The sequence below is a fragment of the Ixodes scapularis genome, unplaced genomic scaffold (genome assembly GCF_016920785.2).
Source record: "Ixodes scapularis isolate PalLabHiFi unplaced genomic scaffold, ASM1692078v2 PGA_scaffold3__209_contigs__length_174095766, whole genome shotgun sequence".
Lineage (NCBI taxonomy): Eukaryota > Metazoa > Arthropoda > Arachnida > Ixodida > Ixodidae > Ixodes > Ixodes scapularis.
The window spans coordinates 36129453-36148684 of NW_024609868.1; the positions used below are offsets into that span (position 1 = coordinate 36129453).

Genomic DNA, 19232 nt, shown 5'->3' on the forward strand with positions numbered 1-19232 from the left:
ATGCCGGAGTGGCAAAATCCTGAGCAAATTCTCCCCATGTTAATAAGGTGTTAATCGTTGTACTGCTTCGGTAAAATCGCGGCCCTATAGGGCGGCGACGCAGAACATGACACCTAAAACAAAATGTGGCGAATTCACGCTGTTCGAATATCTATGTACAGTCGCCCAATTTTTTAATAATATCACGCGAGCATCGACCGCCTGGACGGGCAGTGCCGTGCCGCGGAGAAATGCGGCGTCACGGGAGAGATTATGCGCGTGCGCAGAAAGCCCTTTCTGAGGAGCGTCGTCTGCTACGCCATTCCGCTGATCGCACACAGCCCCAGCTCCGTAGAAAAGGAGCGCGTTGCGCCGATTGTTTGTACTCCGTTTCACTTTGTGTTGTACCGCAGCCGACGCTACGAGCCATCTGGGCCAGTCCATTGCTAAATGTGTGTCACGTAGCCTTCCTGTTCGGCACAACTGCACGTGGAAGCACGATGCTACGTGGCAGAGTGACAGTGCTGGATTGGTTTTGATGGCTCGTAGCATTGGCTGCGGCATATAGTTTAATGCATTGTTGCATTCAGCTTGTCACGTCATCGTATTTTTTTTTTTGTTGATGACAAAGTGAACACAAACAAAAAATAAAATAATAAAAAAAAACTAAACTAAACGAGATGACGGGCGGTTTCTTTCACGCCTGAGCACTATCGCGGTATCACGCAAGGAAGCGCTGTTCAGATCTTTGCTTAAAGGCGGTCAGCTATGCCAGCAGATAGGGAACAGGGTCAGTGTGCCGTCCACAGAATAGCCTAGCAGACGACGCTCGAACCGGAGGGAGCTTTGTGCGCACGCGCCTAATTTCTCCCGTGACGCCGCATTTCTCCGCGGCACTGCGCTGGCCGTCCCGGCGGTCGACGTTCGCGTGATATTATTAAAACATTGGCCGACTGTACATCAAGGTTCAACCCACGAAGAGAGGCCAAGATGTCTCCACCAAATTTTTCATTTCTAATTAAATCTATTAGTTTCAATTTGTTTTTCACGCTTCGCTTACAGTGACACACATCGAGCGAAAACATAAGGGATAACGAAGAAACAAGAAAAGCACTGTATATTGCGCGAGCGCATATAGATCCAAGGACAATAAAACTTGGAAAAGCGAAACAAGATCCCAGTGACTAGATAAGCTCGCAGTCCTCTTCTCATTAGCAGAGCTGATGGACGGCGCACGCAAACCGAGCCCGAAGTATGTATAAACACACAACGTTCCGCAGGCACACGCCAACCTGCGCCGCCATCACGGGGGGAAACAGCACTCATACACGGAAGAAGTATATGATAGACCGTCCTCGCAGAGAGTACACGGTTGCATCGATTCTTGCACATAGAATATATAGGTACCGGTTGCTGTCACAAGCTGAAATTCGATATGTGGCGGTCGAATTATGGACTGGATTTATCGAAGGTGGCTTCAAGGTTGATGCCATGACCGATTGGTGAAAACAAGTCGTCAGGAACGCCTCGTTGCCGTGGGTGGTCCAATGGGGGCGGCCTTGACGATGACGTCGCGGTGTGCGTAGCTCACGTGATTTTAGTGGCGTCCAACTGGAGAGTGGGTTGATTCGGTGCTAAGTGTCCGTTGGTTTGTCGGAAAGGGAGTTGAGCGGCTATAGAGTGGTTTATCCCGTGCGACTTTTAAATTTTTTTTAAATATTTTTTTTATTATATATAGATTATTTTACAGTGTGCACTCTAAAAAAAAAAAAAGTCTGTGCGTCTACTTTCACGCCCAACACTCGGAGAACCAATCACCACAACTTACGGAGGCAGCTCAGCGAATGACGATGCCGAAACATCTGTTTAGACCAAAAAACGCAGACTGAGTTGTGACATTAGGCAATGTAAGCGTGACGTTTTGCATTGCTTAATGTCACAACTCAGACTGCTTTGTTTGGTCTAAATAGATGTTTCGGCATCGTCATTCGCTGAGCTGCCTCCGTAAGTTGCGCTGATTAGCTCTCCAAGTGTGGTGCGGGAAAGCAGACGCTCAGACTTTTTTTAGAGTGTAGAAAGAGTTCCAGTCCAGCGTGCAATTAAAACGATCCAGTGGCACGTGCATGCAACTTTGTGAAGCGAGGGTAGCATGCAGCAAATGCGCCAACATGGTAACTGCCTGAACTTCTCACGAGAATATAGGAGTAACCAAACTACTACTAACTTGACCTGTGGCGTTGGCGTACGATTTGATTGCTGGTGTGCGTGTACCGCCCTGTTTTATAAATGTTTTGGAGCAGCTGTGCATGGGTGGCACCATAACCGACCTTCAGTTTTTGATTCCTCTTATTCCGTTTACTACACTTCATCATTACGACCTTCAGTTTTTGATTCCTCTTATTCCGTTTACTACACTTCATCATTACTATGGCAGGCCAGGTTACTGTCACCTGATATTCTATTGTGTTCCTCTCCCCAGCCTTTAAGGAGACGCGTCAACGCCCGTTTTAGTGGCTCGGTATCTCGGTAAAACAAAAGAAGGTCAGCAATAACGGCCGTAGTCTGACGGGTGTGTAAACCGTCTATACGATTTCATGAAAGACATTGTAATCAGAAGATGTGACATGTGTATTTATGCAGACGTCCGAGTAAGGTCGCTCTGAGTGAGGAAGTCATCGGGGCATGCCGCGAATTGGACTCGGTGGTAAATTCGCTTTCTCCTCATTTTTTCGCCACTTACAGGAGCTTAAAAATTTGAGACATAAAAGTTACACAAACAAACAAAAAAAATCATTAATTACTTATGAGACAACATGCGATGTAAAACAAACCAGTGATTAGTATTCTTCAATTTCTAATAGGTTTTGAAGTACAGCCGCGTGGAATTCCGTTATTTCCTGGGTCGTTCCTTGGACCATTATTTCATTAAACGTCATCGACTTACATTTAAAAAAAAAAAAAACCGAGACTGCAGGTAACGACACACACGCTCAAAGATTGAGACTTTTGAGTGTGTGTGTCTTACCTGCAGTATCGAGGGTGTTCATTTCAAGTCAAGTCAAAATGTGTTTTTATTTGTGAACAAGATGTTTGATCCTTACACTTATTCAGACCGGGGTCCTAAAGTTTTCAAAGAAAACTGTTTAAGGGACCCCTTGGTAATAAAGGGTTAGTCAGCGATCAAGTTGGCACCATTGTATATAAAAGAGAAAAAAAAAAAAACGAAACATGGTTGCGGTATGTATACATCAAAATAGAGAAGAAAAGCTAGAATGTTGAGGAAAGGAGGATATCAGTGTGTGTGTTTGTGTGTGTGTGATTGTGGAAATTGTGTGAAAGGTGTGCATAGGAGAGAAGAATTTATCGGGGGGGGGGGGGGGGCATAGAAATTGTTGATGAATCATGCAGAAAATATCTGTGCACGTATGGCTTGTTTAAAGATACAGAATGATGACATGGCAGTTAGGCTGTGTGGTAGGGAGCTCCTCGTTTTTAGTAGCAATGTAAATGAAGGTGAACGCGTCATAATTAGTTCGTATGTATGGTACAGACAGTGACGCTTGGGAGTGTGAACGAAGAAAATAGATGACATCTTGATGAATAAAACTAATTAAAGAGCATGGTTATCTGATTGGTGATGAACTCAAATATTAATAATGCTATGCGATAATCGAGGCATTGATTAACTGTTAAAATGTTGAGGAAGCGGTATGCAAATTGAGCGCTTTCACGCCTATTAACAAACAGGATTGCTCGTAGTGCTGTGTTCTGGGCAACTACTATGGGTTTTAGTGTTGTTTTATTTGTCAATCCGTAAATGGATAACTCGTACGAAATGTGAGTATGAATAAAGCTATGATAAAGCATTTGGAGGGTTCTTAAGGAAAACATATGCCGTAGTTTATATAGAATCGGTTTATTTCGATATATCTGGTTAATTGTGTCTTTTACGTGTTGATGCCATGTTAAATGATGGTCAAGCGTTATACTTCGTCTCACCCTACGATGGACTAAAGGCAAAAGCTGTGGACCACCAGATCCAATCACAGGTTATAGGTTAGCCATTTAGCTAGCTTTTCTAAAGTGTTATTAGCCTCCATGTATAGTTTTGTCACGCTTGCATTAGATATAAAAATATTATTATTATCGTCGGCACAAAGACCACAATCTTTTTTGTAAATAGGCTGCCAGGTAATTAATATATATTAAAAAAAAGAAAGGGACCTAATATTGAGCCTTGCGGAACACTGATGGTAAAGGTTTAGTTGTTGAAATAGTGCCAGCTAAAGTGACAAATTTACATCTGTTTGTTAGATAACTTTCGATTAGATTGAGAGAAACACCACGAATCCCGTAAGGACTTAATTTCTGTAGTAAAAGTTCATGGTTAATTAGGTCAAGCGCTTTTGTTAGGTCTACAAAGATTCCCATTGTTAATACTTCAATTCAATGTTTTGCTTTGTTTTCTCTGCCATGTTTAATAACGCGAGTTATATTCATTTCCCTTTACGAAATCCATATTGTGACGGAGTGATCAAATTATTCTCAGAGAAGAACAGGTTCAGTCGCTTTAGTAGAAGTTTTTCAATCACTTTTGTAATAACAGGAAGTAAGGCGATTGGTCGATAGTTGTCTGGTTTTAGTTTTTCTCCTTTTTTTTTAAATATTGGAATCACTTTTGCTATTTTGAGTGAGTCAGGGTATGAGCTAGTCATGAAAAGTTTTTTGATAATATTAGCCAAAGGCTGTGCAATGATGGAACAACTTTTTTTTTTTTTAGTATTATCGTTTGCATTCCGTCGCACCCCGACGACGAAGTATTTTTTAGCGTGTAAATGGTATTATGAACTTCTGGATCAACAGGGTAAAGAAAACAAGTCGTGTCATTACGAGGTATATTTGTTGTGCCAATGGATAGATTTGTGCATGAAAGCTACTGTAGATTTGTAGTGATAGTTAAAAAGTAGTCATTGAGCATGTTAGCAATTTCTTGTTTGTCCGTAATTATGCCTTGATCGGTGCTTAAGGCTGACACAGTTTGTTCGGTAGTACTTTTATTTAGTGCAGAGTTAATCATTTCCCAGGTTTCTTCGAGATTGTTTATGGCGCCAGAAAGTTTACTAAAAAATACTGCTGTTTACCTACGTTAACTAATTTATTTAATCAAACATTATACAGTTTGTATTTATAATGACGGCTTAGATTAAATGGATTGCGTTTTAGTTTTTTATACATAATGTTTTTTTGATTGATTGATAGATCGCTGTAGCTCATATGTTAGCCAGGGGCTTTTTGTGACTAATCTGCGGGATAGGGTTTTGGTTTTCGCACCTATTTGAATGGAAGATTTTAGTGTTGCTAAAAAATTGTCTAGTTTTAGGTCTGCCGTGGGCGCTTGGCATACGTTCTCCCATGACTTCGTGTTTATTTATTGTATTTATTATTGCGTTGTAATCGTATATTTGAGTAGTTTGTGTTATCAATTATGACACCTTATTTGTATTAGAAACAGCGAAAATGGGTGTATGGTCGGTTATGTCGCTTGCAATAGTGCTAATTAAGAAGTCTGTTGGATGATAAGACGTGATTATGTGGTCCAAAGTGCTGTGTTTTGTGTCGCTAAAGCGGGTAGTTTTCGTTATGCATTGTTGTAGTCCGTAGACGGCTACTGCGTTTAGGTATCTGTAAGTGACCGATGAATCAGCAGAAGTGTCAATGTTTATGTCGCCCATAAGGATGACATGCGAATTAATTTGAGAAATGTTTTTAATGGTTTCATTCAAGCTGCCTAAGAAGGGCTCAACTGTATTATTTGGTGAACGGTAAATGACGCCAATGAGTGCATGTTTTTTTTTTTTTTTTTATCGGGAACTACACTAAGAGATTTGGGATTTGGCGGAATTTCTAAAAACAGTGATTCACAGAGATTAGATGACATATGAATGTCATCTCAAAGTCCAAAAGTAAATGTGTTTTATATATATATTTATAAAGAGCAACTCTCTTGTGCGATTTAGACGGAAACGTTATTTCTTGTGGTTGGCAATGACCTTACATTACATGATAGCCAGGGATACTGAAGTTGTTATTCGTGTTATTGCTGAGCCATGTTTCAGACAGGGCGATAAAGTGAAAAATCATGTTTTAGGGTAGATAATAAGCAAATCAGATCGTCATAATGACTACGTAAGCTTCTGATGTTCAGATGAAGTACCGATAAATATGATGAAGTCGATGTCTGTCTGGAAAATAGATCTGGTTCAAGCAAGGATACGTTCATAAGGAAAAGAAAAAAGTGAGAAACGAAGAAACCACGCCGTAAATTAGCGGTACAGAAAGACTTAGAAGCTAGACAAAGACGCTCAAATCATCCTGAGGCACGATTTTGTGTACTGAGCTACTATTGGTTTTTCTGGTTTTACTAACACATTGGTCATTCCACAAGTGCAGCCATTCCTTGTCTTTCTTTAGGCGTAGTGCTTCACAGATGAGGTTTTTTGTTTAGAGGAGAAAGGTGATCATTAAAAAAAGTTTGACGCGGTTCCTCTTGTAGGTTCAAATTTTTTGCTTGTGATGCGAGCGCGGCGTGCCTTTTTTTTTTGGAAATCATTATTATGATCCATCGAGATGAATCTCGCGATTATGTTGTGAGCGTTTGGTTGACTTGGGGTGGGAACCCGGTGGACGATGTCGATGTCAGTTTTAGTGATGGGACAATTGATGTGGTTACCAATGTGTGTTAGACGCTCCCCGAGATCCTCGGTCGGGTTGTTGGGCACGCCACGGATCTCAACGTTGTTTAGACGTGAGTCCTGCTCGAGTTGAGCGACTTACCGTGTTCGGTGTGTGTTGTTTATTTCTAGTAGTTGATTGCTCTGTTTCAGTTTTGTGTTGTCAGTACTCAAACTATCGCACTTTGCTTTCAGCTCTTCGATATCTTTGTTCATGAAGGCCAGACTATTCTGAGCCTCATGCAGTTCATTCCTCAAAGTGTGGAAATCTTCTTCGTTTGCAACATCAAACTCTTTTTTTAACTCGGCATTTCGATTTTTTAGTTCATCCCTCAGTATCTGAACTTCTTTCGCCAGCTCTTGATTTGTTGGCATACTGCTCGAAACAACAGACGTTAACGACACACACACTCAAAGATTGAGACTTTGTGTGTGTGTGTGTCTTACCTGCAGTCTCGGGGGTTTTGAATCATGTCTAATATACACCAGCTCGTTTGCGCCCTTACATTTATTACATTTTTATAGCGTTAGCTACCCTGGCCGAGGTTGAGCAGTTTCGCGTGGCCCTCATAATGAGCCGTGCTCATTATGCGGAGCGCTCGGCGGTGGCGGCGGAGCTCCACATAATGAGCACGGCGCACGGCGCCGCGCGATCCGCATAATGAGCACGGCTCGCATAATGAGCATGGCTCATTATGAGAGCCACGCGAAGCCGCCGCCGCACCCACCCCGCCCGCCTCGCCGGTCTTCGCATTCCAGAGGAGTGACGTCATAGCCGCGGCAGACGCACTGGCGCCGCTGCGTGCCCAGCTATGCGCCTCCGTTGCGCAGTAGCCAAGTCTGACGCTGCACCGGATCCGCTTGACAGCGCCTCTCATTTTGTGCGCATAAGCTTACGCTACGTATAACATGACATAGCCGAGCTAAGCCACCGCAATTTTTTTTCTTTGCTTCTCCTGGTTGTTGATATAGGAAATCAAGGCCCGCGCTAATGATTGACGTTAGTGTGTAAGAAGTCGTCCAAACACATTTCATTCTCTGCCTCTTGGCCCCTCTATCTACCAATGAGAGAAGGCACATTCATCTTTGAGTGCGATTTTGATTTCTGCAAGCGGGTCGAGGACGCTACTAATTTGTGCGTGTTTTTATTTTATAATTTAAGAGTACAAATCAAGGTAGCAATAAAAAAAACATATCCATTTTGTTTTTTAAATGTCAGTGACTATAGCAACTGACGTGCTGAGAGCGGCAGGGAGGAGCTTCAGCTTTCCTGCCCTAGCTCGAACTTCCTACCTTCGACAAAGCTTCTGCGTCACAGCCAAAACACGGCGGCAGTCATTGAACACATGCTATAGATATAGGGGGAGGGGGGGGGGTAGAAAGACACTCCCTGCAATTACCCTCCTGAGAAACAAGCCGAAGAAGAGCGAAAGAGAGAGAAAGGGAGGGGGAGGGAGGGAGGGAGTGAAAACTCTTAGTTACCTCAAGAACCGTAGTAAAAACAAAATGAGGTCCGGCTTGGGGAACATTACCAATTTCCCCCTTCATTTGTCGAATTAAGATATATGTAGGTGCACCTTAGATTAGTTTTATGTTATTTTATCGAGACTTATACGTTTCAAACCCCGAAAGCAGCATTACTTCCTGCGACAAGCAAATATTGCAAGAACTAGTTCGCGCAGCGCAGGAATAATGTGCAAAACTTCCTATTTTTGTTATTGGTGTGACACCGAGTTTAGGGGGATCTAAAGCGATAATTAATGACGTTATAGAAACCAAAAAAGAATCCCTTACTTGGATCGTTACACCTGGAACAAAGAAAACAAAGTTCAATTACACACCTGATCGGTTTTAATTAAAGAACGACACTCGACGACGACATTGGATTAGCGGCGCAGAATCTCTCGCTTCCTCTCTTTCATTTGGTTTTCGGATCCGAAGGGACAGTGCTCGGGATTAGGACGTCTGCGACGGTCTTCCGGTGATGAAGTACGCACCGCGCCCGTGGGCGTCGTCCGCGTAACGACGGCTCACCGGTGGAGAGCCTAGATTACGGAGAGTTTCCAACTGCCCGATGGGGGTCACGTGGCTCGTGGACCGCGTTCGTAATACGAGCTACGGGACGGTGGTAAAAGCGTCGGTCGTCTGCAAATGCTTCCGCCTTTCCGCCTGCTTTCCTCCTCGCCACGCAAAAACGCAGCGCCTTCGCACTTGCGGTCAACCTCCGCAGGAGGCTTCCGCCATTACGTTGCAAGCACTCACCATGGTTGGAGATGGACCCTCTCTTCTTTCTAGGCTCTCTCACCGGTCGCGATGGATGCGCCGTCCGCGTGCCGTCGGGAACCCGGCGAGAACCGAAAAAAGGCGGCCGTCTCCGCGTCCACGACGGCTTGGGGAGTGCCATTCGAGGACTCGTTAGCGGGAACAAATGAAAGGAGACGGACTAACCATTTGTCTGCTGGGGGCCCAGAAAAGCGGGACTGCTTCTCAGAGTGTACGTGCGTGGTGTCATTTATAGGCCAAACGAGAGAGTGTCCTCTGGCGTTAGGACGCAGCGGTGGTGCGCTGATTTACGGCGCGGCTAGGGCTATCGGTATCGCGGGCTTTGGTCGAACCACCTGGTGGTTCGGCTGATTCGCTGAACCTTGGAACGTATGGAGTCCAGAACTCGATCAAGTTCGAGATCTGGGCCAGTGCCGGTCGACACGCACACACACACGCACACGCACACGCATGCACGTACGTGCGCACGCGCGCACGCACGCACGCACGCGCGCACACACGCACGCGCGCACACACGCGCACGCGCACGCACGCGCACACGCACACACACACACACACACGCGCACACGCACACACGCGCACACGCACACACGCACACACGCACACGCACGCACACGCACACACACGTACACGCACACACATACACACAGACGCACACGCACGCACACGCACGCACACGCACACACACAAACACACACACACACACACAGGTAAATGTATAGAGGAGTTTATACAACAAAATTTAGAAGATATTTATACTTGGGGGCAATCAACCGTGGCATTTATGACGAAAGAAGGAATGCGCTCGACTATATTTAATCGACGCTCAAACACGCACTCCCGTACTTCTTAGGGCATGGCCACGGATTTCAGTGTCTAGGCAACATAAAAGGAAACGCCTTGATGACTTCGTTAGTTTGTTCTCCGTCCCGTGTCGTCAGCTCGTTCTCAATTTCCGCGCATGTGCATATTGGTTAAACTGCGATAGAACTTCTGACGAACATTTCGTTAAAAGTTTATCAAAGTGGAACCTGGTTGAACTTAAAGGGGCGATGCAACAATTATTGTACTTTGCGCAAATACCGCTCAGAACGGATCCCTGAGGTTAATGACCTATGAAACACGCGTTCGTTTTTCACCCCACGCAATAGAAGTCCCAGAAAAAAAATTGAAGAAAACCGAGCAGCGTTCACCCCCTCAACTCGCAGCCAGAACAAGTGGCCGCGTGATCTGGAGCCGAATACATGCCGCCAATGTTGATCATAGCCACGCGCCGGGGTTGGCAAAGCACAGGACACGCGCTAAGCTCCAGACATTTTTATGGCTCGGCTATTGTCGTCGTTGCAGCGATTGGACACGATCAACTATCCGAATGCTTCTCGAGCTTGTAATTATCACGAGCCCAAATCGAGTGCCCACGCAATGCTCGGGTCCAATCAAAAAACCGCATTCAAATATCGTCATTGGGGTGTACTGCGATCCCCACGTTACGTCATCAAATTTCGCAAAGGAGAGTTTGAACGAAAATGATCGCTTTTGTCCTTGAAATTACACCGCAACAAAGGAGTTTCTTAGCCAGTGGCGTTGCGTGCGAGTGTCCTTTGGGTCCCACTAGTGCAAGTAAGCTCGTGTAAAGTGAAATGCATTCCAATTGAATATCGTTGCACCGCTCCTCTAAAGCCACTGGATCCTGGGAGAGTAGTGCCAAACTCTCCCATGGTCGTGATTTTGGTTCATAGAATGAGGCCTCTTCATCTTTGGCGAGTCAATTCGAATTACAGGTGGCAGGTTGCTTTTTAAAGATATTTCTTGTGTCCCGAGATTTCGTTATCTACAAACCTGCAAAAGCAAGCGCACATCTTTGCACACTCACATGCGGCGCCGGTGCTTGGCGGAATTAAAAATAATTTTCCTCGCTTGTAATACACGAGAATAACGATAATATTGTTAGAGATCCGTGGGGATCAGGCGTGATCGACAAGTTAATTGCATACACAGTGCCAAACACGGTTATATTAACCAAGAACGCTTTCAGTATGATGACGCTTCATGGCGATCTTGGCGCGACTGTTTCAGATCTCGACCCTCTTCGAAGCTTCAAAGAATTGAAAGGACCGAAATGGCGATTACCATGGCAGCAAAGAGCGATCAGCCAATCGCCCTGTGACATTTTTGTCTTCCGTATGTTAGTGTCTGTTTGTGTACTGCTAGCAGGCAGAGTGGGCTGTGGCGATGCTTTCCCGCTCTGCACGCTTGTTACTGCGCTATCGCAGTTCACATATCTGGCTGGGTGGGTTTATTGTGAATCGACAATTTGGTCTGATAAGCAAAGTGCTTCGAAGGGAGTTTGACTGTTTACGAGTAGTACTGCAAACAATGGGTCGATGGAGCTTAGGCCACTAGCCGCCTCGTAAACCATGTCTCATACCCAACTCACACGGCAGCGTAAAGGTACCTTCATCATAGGTTGCTTAGTTGAAGGTACCTGTAGTGAACGGCGTTGTTGATCACACGTTAAATAAACAGAGCACTTTAGGTTGATGTCGATTGCATTCCCGCTAAACCGCGAGAGGAGCACGTGATAAGCAAATATTCTTCGTAATCGGTTTGACGCGCAGTTTTTGATTATTGTGTGTGAAATATCACATATAAAACCTAATTATAATTTCTGTCTGCTTTTGTGGCAGTTTATTTTTTGTTCTCTAAGTTTAAGAACACACCTAAATGAGCCTAACCTTAAAACCTCTAACCCGTCTGATCACACTGGCCCTAAACCATCTGCGTTTACGAGTTCCCGTTGCGAGGTGGGCGACCTTTTTTTGTTTAGCAGCTCCATTTTTCCGCAAAGTTCTCACTGAAGTAAATAAAGAGTGCTCGGGAGAAACGAAGCACATCGGAGTCTCACGGTTACGTCAGTCACGCCATCGAAAAGGATGGGCGACGACGAGGTTAAAAGATCCTGAGCGGGAGGGTCGGACGACTCGTCTACAACCTGGAAAAAGAGCTCGCAGTGGTCCATCGCGTTCAGGTTCGTAGCAGACATTAGATAGTTTTAGTGGACCGTACGCTATAGCTTTGCGTACGCAAGGAGATTGCGGGTCGTGAGTGCGCATGCGCAGAACGCAATAGAAAGGCTATTGTATTGCGTACGCACGCAATGCTGGGGATTTTGCGTTGCTGGCTAGCGGGCCTTGCGGGACGCTCTCGAGAGGTCTCGGACCCAACGAGAGCGCCAGTTTCAAGATGGCGGTTGCCCCGAGTGGCGCAGCAAGGGCGACGTGGTGTTTTCGAAGTTCTGTGTAACGTGAAATTGCGTGGTGTTCAGCTCGGCGATTCTTTCTGGGACCTACCGTGGTTGAATCAGATCGCCCTGCAGCTGAAGGAGTGCACAGTGGAAATGTTCGCCGCTCGCAGTGTGCGTCGACGCTGCGATCTGCTCAACGCTAAGCCTATTCCCACAGTTCATCGCCGACGGACGAACGACTCTAAAAAAAATCGCCGAAGTTCTCGCTATGCACTGGACATTAGGGTCATGAATTTCATTCCGCGATAGCATTGATAAAAGGTGCCATTTCCACCGGACGACTTGCGGAGGCACCACGATCGAATTTGGCTACGCACTCGTACTCGTGTACCCCGCAGAAAAGCGCGCTTGACGAAGCAGCTGTGGCTTGGTTTAATCTGAAATAAAATGATTGGACACTTTTTGAATATTTCTTTCCAGGAGCCGGGTTGCACTATAAGCACACGGAATTCTACGGCTCTAGCAAATTGAACCAAGATCATGCGCGCTGTTCACTCGAAAACAACTAAATTCGGTCCGAGCAGGTCATTTTTAGCGTACGCTATACTATGGCGTATTGCGTACGTAAGATCCAGCAATGCTATACTAAAACTGTCTATTGTTTTCCACGTTCCGCCGCTGCTACCTGCAAGGTGGAGTATGCGTTCCTCGTTAATGTATTATTCCATTACATTTGTGTTCACAATTCTTTCATATATTGCTACTTACATGTATTCAATTTGTTAGCATGCATTAAACAATAAATATTTATATATATATGTGATTTTTATCTTGAGTTCGTGGGTCCGAGGCTACTCCCTGTAGCTATAAAGGGAGCTTAGCGAGCTCCGTTTAACACAGGACTTCTCTTAGCGAAAGGGACGTTTATGCGCCGTGTGATTACGATCTCCGGCTACCTGCGCCAAAGGTACCTTTACGCTGCCGCGTGAATTGGGTATAAGACTGCTTCCTTAGAGGTGTCATGGAATATACGTACGTCATCAGGTTTTTACGAGATACGTCACGACGATACCGTAACTAATACGCTGCACTTTGGTACAGTACACTTTGTACATGATTCCGAGAATGGCTTCTCAGAATCCTGGCAATGAGAGATTAAATTGTTATGATATATACAAATGGTGGTATCTAGACGATGACTGTGTCCTGAAAATGGCGGTATCCATCTGTGTACTGAGCGGTGACGGCGACTTTAAGAATATTTTATAACACTAAAAATATCCAGCCTCGATGTATCGTCATCTAGCCTGTGTGCGTTGTTACCTCATCAGATGACTAAAAAAGAATATTGCCAATTCAGAAAAAAAAAAATCCTGAAAAAATAAGTTTTAGTTTTGTGCACGGAATATTTCATTCTTGATAGTAAGAATGTAGTCGGTCCAGTTTCTGTAAAAAGATGAAGACACGCATAAATACATTTTCCTGTAAACTTTCAATGGGTTTCCATTTCTTTTCTCTTTTTTGTTTTAATCGGCAGAATTTTCGTTTTAACAGTTTCCATTGTCGAGTGTAGATCGAGCTGCGATTACAGAGAAAAAGAGAAGAATTAAGGGAGGAGGAAAATGCTCCATACGCTATCCACTCCGAGGAGACGAGGTGTGAGGGAAGAATCAAACACTTTAGAGTGGAGGGGACAGAGGGAACAGAGTGTGGGAGAGGTGGAGCCGAGCAAAATGTTGAAATCGCAATGTGCGCGCGTTCCTCATATGTTTACAATGTCTACATCGTTACCATGCACAGCCTACATCTTGCCTGTGTGTAGTTTGGCAGGTATGCTCGTGCGTTGATACTAGTGCAGTGAATGGGGGCTTCGTGGTACTATTCTAAGGTCGGTTGTCTTGCAAGTGTGGTTTTGTTGAGTTCCTTTTTTTTTTTTTTTGCTGTGTTTAGTTGCGTTTTTTTTTCTTCCTTGTTTTGGACTTTTCTGTAAAGTTGACACCGACTTGGAAGAACAATCAGATCAGTTATAGATACACGCACGCACACAAAAGGAAAATATTAGTTAAAAAGGGGACAATACAAAAAAATACAGAGGAGACCGAAGAAACAAAGAAAGAAGGCGTCAAAGAAGCTGCTCCGAAAAATCAGGGCAGTCCTGGCTCCTGATCGATCTCGACTTGCGAACGATAACGACCACCGTTGGAAAGGGGAAAGTCGGAGAGAGAAAAAAAAAGTGAAACAGAGAACGATAGAGCGAAAGAGAGAGAGAGATGACTAGATAGAAACATGTCCTTCTTTCTCTTAAATCTGTGTACACGTAGTATATATTCACTATCTTTCGATCTCTCACTCTTTCTCTCGTTCTCTCTCTCTCTCTATATATATATATATACTGAGATGGGTAAATGTCTTTCTCTCTAACCTCCTTCCCTCTGTGTTTCTCTGGTGTGGTGCTTGTCGCAGTCTGGCGCAGAGCGCGGCAAACAACCTAACAACCAACTCCGCAGCTTGCTGTTTCTCGCCCTCTGGGTCGAATGTGTGTGTCGCGTACACCGCGCTCGTTTCCTGGCAAACAGGGCACACTCGCACACATATATACACACATACGCACGAGCACCGAATCTGTCCTCGATGCCAAACGACGCGCAACAAACGACGCCACGAACAAACGAGCAAACAAAAATTTGAATCGAACCAATCAAGAAAAGTAGCAAAGGGGGAAAGAGTCACACGAATCCGCCATTTTTATTGGAGTTTTTGAAGCAGGAGTTGTGAGTTAGTCGGAAGGTTTGGTGTGGATTGCGTTTGTTGTTGTTGTTGTTGTTGTCTTCGTCGCGCGTCGTGCGTGGTGGTAGCGCTCTATATTCTGTAGCGCGATGCGACTGAGAAACTCCCCTGGAGAACAGCAAATAAACAAAATGGAAAATTGGAGACTTTTTTTTGGGAGGACAAGTTTCTTCGCGTTGCGGTCGTGGGTGTCGGTTTCGGTCGTCTCCCGGGGGCTGCGGCCAAGACATCCTCGGTCTCAAGTCGATGAACGCACCCGCTGGGAGAAAAGTTTTTCCTTTTCGTTTTCACCGGAATTTCGAGAGGAGAAATTGTATTTGGAGAAAGGTTTTACGGTCGGCAGCCCTTTCAATTGTTTCAGACTGCTCCGAGCAAGTTTTTAACGACACCAATAAAAGTTGGCGGCAGCAGTGTTGTTAACGGACGAGAACTCTGCTGGCATTGCCAAGTTCAACATTGTCCGCCGGTTTCCTTCGAAGCTCTAATAATCTACCAAAAAAAAAGAAGAAGAAAGAAACGAAATGCATCAGAATTCAGGGTTTTACATGATAATCCAACGAGGGAAATTCGGAAGACAGCACCTACAATAATCAAAACCCGTGCGCTAGCATTTCGACGTCATCATAGTGAGATCAAGGGCAGACATTAGACAGTTTTAGTAGATCATTCCGATACCTCCGATAACGATACCCGCTAACAATACGATGCATGCGCAAATGCGGCGGCGAAGTATCGGGTATCGTTATTGGAGTCATTGGAACGACATACTAAAACTCTCTTCGTTTTAGACACGAGCCCTTCGTCGGGTGGTGCAGGAATGCACCCGATGTCAAAAGCCCCGTGTCAAATGCCCGGCGCAAACACGCCGCCCTTTTCGCCCCGCTTTCAAAAGCCTCAGTTTGAGAGGCCCATGACGGGTATCCCTTGCTTGTGAAACGTAATCATGCCACACCGGGGAGTCAAGTAAAGAATAACTGGACAAAGTTTTCCGTTCATTAGGCGTGCCCTATACACATTCACGTCTTATGATGTTATGAGTGAAAACAAACAGAAGAGATCAGTCACTGGCAAAACATTTAAAGATAGGTTTTATCAAGCATTAAGTCGTCGGTTCTGAAGCACGCGCAAATGCGCAAATTCCAAGTTCCGGCCAAGTGGTTTTTGTAAGAACAGTTAAACTACAGCTCATGGTGCCATACTTATCACAACAACAAACACCGGCTCCATATTAAAAAAATATTTGTATTCATCAATGTAAATAAAGTTTATAATTCTGAATCTGACCTTCCTCCATGACAACAAAGTGCATCCCTGAAAAGACCTTTTGTAGACCGTCAGCACATTAGGTTAAGATATGGAACAATGCTGGTTAAAGCGTGAAAAGGAATATACGACGGGGACGGTTTACGGGGTTTTGGCACGTGGGGAATACGGAACTGGGTAATTAAACGCAGGGATTTCGAAACATGGGGCTAAGAATGCGGGGCTTTTGGGACCGGGATACTGCACGTGAGGCGATTGTGCTACACCAACACCACCTAGACAGAAGGCCTCCGCATGGTCTCCTCTCCCTCTATGAAACGTCATCAGAGTCGGATCGCGCTAACTCGGCTATTGGGCCCGAGTCCGACCTTGGACGCGCTGATTGGACACGAGCCCCTACCGAACAGTGACGCAGCACTCGCGCCCAATCTCACGCCTCGATCGATCTGACTGTGGTGACGCGTGCGGAGGCCTTCTGTCTAGGTGGTGTTGGCTACACCCGCTGCGTCAAGGTTCGGCTCGGCATCGTGTTCAATCAACGCGTCGAAAGATGGTCGGCGTCGTGCTCGGGCCGCCCAATCGCTGAGTCGGCGCCATCCGACTGTATACTGACGTCACATGAACGTACAGGAGGCTGTTTACAAGCTTCGATCATTCAAGGTGGTGTTGATCGAAGACCCCGGGGAAGAAATGAGGGTTAATTCCAAACACCTAAAATATATATATATCTATTTTTTTTTTTTTTTTTACGTGCCCTTAATAATACGGTTACGAAGCGATTTCTCCGCAATAAGCCTTCGTAAGGTTCTGGACACATTTGCTGGGGTTCGTACTACTCGCCAATTGGAAAATCCGTAGACTGGCGCTTTGCCTCGGAGCCACCCGAGGCGGCTAAGAACAAATGAGGCCGGCCACGGCAAGTGCGCGCGTTTCGTTCGCGCTACGTTCGTCAAAATATTGAACCCTTGAACCAGCCAATTTCAGTCATAGCAGAGCGTTTGAAGTCAGTAAACAAGAGGTAACACCACTACAACATACCTGAAGTCTGCTGATGAATATTTGCGCTCTCAAGAATTTCTGCGTGTATGTACTACACTGATTCACGACGCATGCAAAACACCGATCACTGGTCCTCTTTCAGTCAGTACAGCTAATCAGTAGAATGATCTGGATTATGCCCGAATGGCTATATAATGGGAGAAAGAAGTCCTCCACTTCTGCAACCGAGGCCCTGACGGTGAGCCATGACCATTAAATCAATACTGACCGTTTTCTAGTGTGTACTGATTGAATTAAGGCTAATAATAAGTATCCAGAGTACATCGTGGTGTAGCACACACTTGGAAACTTTTGACATTGTGATACCGGTACACGCAATTTTTTTTTTTTTACGGATTTAAATTGGTTTTGCAACGAACTCGTAGTTTTCGTTGCACCGCGCTCAAGACACTACTTTTCCCGCTCATGGCTTGGGAACGTCAAACGAAGACTGTGTTGGGATAACAACAACATTAGACACCCTGCAACTTCTGTAACAAACGAAATAAAATAAAGATAACTATACATAGACGCATAATGTAGCCAAAAACACAGAAATAGAAATAAATGAAATACTCAAGGAACATTCGAACAATGGGTGGAATTCGTGACGTATTCAGATTGTCGTGTCCACGGGAATGCTTCAAGATCTTGTTTTTGTCGGTCGTTACTTTCCGCCTTTCTGGCCCGCTATCATATTATGCCTTTATTTGTTTCTCTTGGGTAACCAAATTCCGAGTCATTCTTAACTCAAGCTAAAACGAAAAATGAAGAAACATTCTTGCACTTGACATTCCGTCGAGTTGGGCTGCAGGTTGCGTGTGCTTCTTTTCACTAACGAATTCTTTTATACACCTTCTTTCTCGCCTATACTCTTTTTTTCCCCTCACTTTTATGCCTTTCTTGAGTATGAGCAAGCGCAATAAAATGTCTATTCTGAAACGCGCGGTAGTAATTATTACCTCAAGAAGAAAATAAAAAAAAAAAGTTAGATCGTTATATAAAATAGAAACGGGCGGAATAAATCGAACAAAAAGAGACGTATGGATTACTTTGTTATCGTCTTACTTGCATCCGTTTTTTTTGCGTATTTTTTTCTCACTTCCAAAGCGAATGTTTAAGTTTTGTTCTTTGCCACCTACTAATTACGAATTAGCTGGAAACGAATAATATGTTAAGAATACAGGGGCTGCTTCTCAAATCATCCGTAAAAGCCGGTGCCTCAACGTAGCGACCTCGAACCCTCAGTAAAAGTGGGGTTTAGGGGTGCATTGAAGCTTGAAAACTTTCAAGGCATAGCTTACTTCTTAAGAAAAATTAGACTAACGGGCTTGACATGTTCAACGCCTGACGCCGACACAGATGGCCGAAGTTAACCGAAGGTTATGCCTGGGGCGCCATTTCTTGATAGCAAGCATACGACGGCGACGCCTGCTTTCTACCGAGTGCCGTTGTTTTCTTGCTGCGTATATTGGGTGGTGTCGCCTAAAAGAGCAAATCCCGTTCAACTCGACCTTCAGCGTCAGGGTCCGCTGGTGTGTCGCTTTCATTTTTCGTAGGAACAAAGCTGTGCCCTAAAATTTCACAAGTTTAATTGCACCACTAAAATACGCCTTCGATGAAAGTTTTAGACTGTTACATGCAAGCGCCAATTTTTCCTGCTCATTTTAAAGCGAGCACTCTTATTCATAACGCCTTGTACTTATGTCAAGGTAAATGAAGTCGCCAGTCATAAACGCCGTAAGTCTAATCATAACTGGCAACAAATCTTGAAGGACGGAAGGTTTTTCCTATAATCGATTAAAAAAGGTTAGGATCTTAATGTGGCAGTCGATTAAAACTACAAAATTCTAGAGGCGGAAGGAAAATAAATTCTAAAGTGATTGCCCTAACTTGAAAAGGCTCAA

At 44.7% G+C, this 19232-nt stretch overlaps 1 protein-coding gene across 1 annotated transcript in view; it reads left to right on the plus strand.

The window, feature by feature from the left end:
- LOC8028184 (band 7 protein AGAP004871) overlaps positions 1 to 19232 on the plus strand; it is a 208785-nt gene that overhangs the window by 125407 nt on the left and 64146 nt on the right. The gene's annotated exons all lie outside the window — the stretch shown is intronic.